Genomic DNA, 3317 nt, shown 5'->3' with positions numbered 1-3317 from the left:
GCTGTCTGTCCTGCGTGCTGCACAACAACATTGAATATTTAGTATTTACTGCTGTTTACACTTAGCTAGATTAATGCGATGATGTTGTGTTTAGTATGTTGCTTTGTTTTTTTTTGCTTGTTTTCTATTCTTCTTCTCTCAACAGGTGATCCAGGAGATTTTTTTCTTTCTTTCTCCCCCCCTTTCTCACTGTCCCTCTCCCCTTCTGTTTTTCTTTTCCGTCCTCTTTCTTTCTCCCTTTCCTATCCCTCACTCATGTCTGTCCTGTCTGTAACATCTGAAAATAAAATATAATAAATAATAAAAACAAAGGTCGATCAAATGGACCAATACGGCAATGCCACGATGATCCATTTGGCAAAGTAAATCCATTGGGTATCCTTGTTGGTCTTCAGACAACAATTCTGACGGCTAAAGAACCAAATGGGACAGGAAAAAAAAAAGAAAAAAAAAAGACTCAAACTGCACAATTTCCCAGTGATTTCACAGGATAATAGAATGACAGGTATGCTCATAAACTAATGTAAGAATAAAGTTTGAAGTCTTACTTTATTAAAGTCAGAATTCAAACTTTTGCTCCCAGAATCCTGAACAGAAATGTCATACCTCCAAAGTACTTTTTTTTCAGCGGCCCTAATTCTCCTCCATAATGTCCAGATGTATGTGCAGAAATTACTTAATGGCCATTTTCAAAGCCATAGGTCAATGAACAGGTGTCAATGGGATAAATAAATCCTGTATAAATAAAGGTTGAATAAAATAAGAAAATGAGTATAAAAGCCTATCAGACTCCATAAAAGCTTTCACAAACCATTCTGTCCTCTGTTTTAAAAATGCTAGGGCAACAGTAGAATAACCTCATTAGTGTCTAAAGGGAAATCTACAGAAAAGATTAGCATTTATATTTGATTATTGTGCCAGTCCTATTATTAATAATGCATTTGCTGAGATGTTAAAGGCTTCTGCGTAAACTTGGCCCAAAACGACGCTGTAATTATTTCAATTTGCAAAATGAACTTCGAAAACTAGTAATTTGCTCTTTTACAGTATTTATTAAATAATTAAATACTGAAAGTCTTACGTCAATCCTAGTTTGACGTTTTTGCTTTAATGGTCCAGAATCTGGCAGCTGGTTTAATTACCTATCGGTGGCCATTTTGGCATACATATCCTTAAACAATAACCTAAGCTTTGTGGCTGCTACTGCAGAGAACAACACTTGTGTATGATGGAATCTTAAAAAAGCTGAAGGGATCTAGTATGTGGATTGCTGATGTATAACTTGGGTGTGCTGATCAGTATCCACAAACTGAGTGAAAAGCATTTACTTAAGACCTGCAGATAAAACGGGCATTAGCATAGATTACCTTGCGGTAGCCCCTGATACAGCTGGATTTCATGGGTTTCGCAGAGATTTATCAGTATGGATTTTCCTTGTTATATGCTGTAAAAAATTACATATTTCTTGTAAGTCCTCAGTTCTCAGATATATGTTCTCTGTACAAATATGTCAAAAGCCAAAGAGCTTGTTTTTGCTTTTCATCGATCATACCACTGAACTTCTTTCCATGTTAACCTAGATTGCCAGATTCCAGTGAAAAACTCAGCTGGAAAAGTGAGAGAATGTTCTGGCTGACTGGAAATGAGGTGCCATTATGGCTTTGCTTTTCACTGAAACCTGCATTTACAAGTCTAACTGCAGCTTGGAGCTGTTATAGCCACTTGCACACCAGACCAATTTCAAACCAGATGAAACATTTGACAAGTGACGTGGTGACCATGTGAGGTCCAGCCCAAGTCAGACAAACCAAAGCCAGTCTGGCAGTGGGGTTTTCAAAATAACCTTCGCTCCTACCTTTCATGTGTCGTCTATTCAGTTGGTGATCTCTGACGTCAAGTTAGATAGACGTGCGCAGAGGCCACACAAGTCTATAATGAGAAATATAATGTAGATCAAAATACAGGCTCTTTATATTTACAGTATGTGTCTGATTTGCATCTAGAGTGACTTCTGTGTTCTTTGGAAGAGTAAGTGTGAATGCCTTGGTGAACGCAACACATTCAGTGTGTTTAGGAGTCTGGATCTGGCTTATAAACTTGCTTTGCCTCACTGTTCATTTAAAGTGCATATGTATGACCTGCTAGATATAATCTTGTTTGATCTTGTATATTTTATTTAATTACATGACCGACCCTTGAATGACTGTATACTGCTGAAAAGAGAAGGCAGTGAGGTCTGCGATCCTTATCCATCAAGAGAAAGCTGTTGGCCAAAGACCTGAGAAAAAGTTCCTAGTCTGACGGCAGTTAACTTTACAGTCAGAAGCTAATTCAATAAAGATCTTTTTCATCCAGTACTCTATAGCTGAGCCTAAAATGAGAGCAGATAGGAAGACAGTAACCCAAGAGCTGGGAAAGGGTGTCTGACCTGCCACATTAAAGGCATACTCAGACTGCCGTCAAACAGTGTTAAACAATCTTCTCTCAACCCCTGGTCACGGACTATACTGGCCATGAGTGAGTTGCGCCGTGACCTTTGGATACCCTTTTGAACAGTTTTGAACATTATGTCTGACTGGAACTGAATCATCAGTTTTTCCATATCCAGATTAGCCATAAGCACTATATATGTTAAAAATCCCAAGAATTATAATTAAACCCCCAAAATCAATAAGTAGAATCAAAGCACTTGCAAGTAAAGTTACAACATATTTAATGTTGCATAGCACCAGAAAAAAAATGACTTATTTCAAACAACACGGTCGACTTTACTAAACTGAGGTTTTGGTATTTAATTCTGCCTTGAGGTAAATTAATAGCTGATCCAGAAGCAAAGGCATTTAAAGGTCACTGAATTCATATTGTGAATTTATAAAGTTTCTTTCTCAATTCAACAGTAGTTAAACGAATTTTTACAGGCAAAGTATCTCCTGAACAGAGGTCAGGGCTCTGTTATATGAAAATGTGGATAGAAATGCTTATATATATTCCAAATATTGTCCCACTTGCTTATTTTCAGCAGATTAGACATGTGGCCTTCTTGTTTTCAGACAGCTGACAATGAATGAGCTAAACAACAGCAACAGCTGGTTACAAGCTAACGTTATGCCAGCTAATGTTAGGCTTGAGCAATGTTCCCTCTAAGCTGCACGCGTGCGCAATTGCGCACTGCTGGCACGGTCTCTGCGCACAGATAATCAACGACGCTAACAGGCTATGACAGCGTCCTTATGTGCCAACACCGGTGTCTTAGCTAGCAAAGCCGCGTGGCTGATGTGGAGTGAAGCCACGTTAATGGCAACGTGTACAACCATTGG

The sequence above is a fragment of the Pundamilia nyererei genome, unplaced genomic scaffold, assembly GCF_000239375.1.
Source record: "Pundamilia nyererei isolate P.nyererei 1_Seehausen unplaced genomic scaffold, PunNye1.0 scaffold00036, whole genome shotgun sequence".
NCBI lineage: Eukaryota > Metazoa > Chordata > Actinopteri > Cichliformes > Cichlidae > Pundamilia > Pundamilia nyererei.
Note: the sequence above shows the minus strand (reverse complement) of the source record.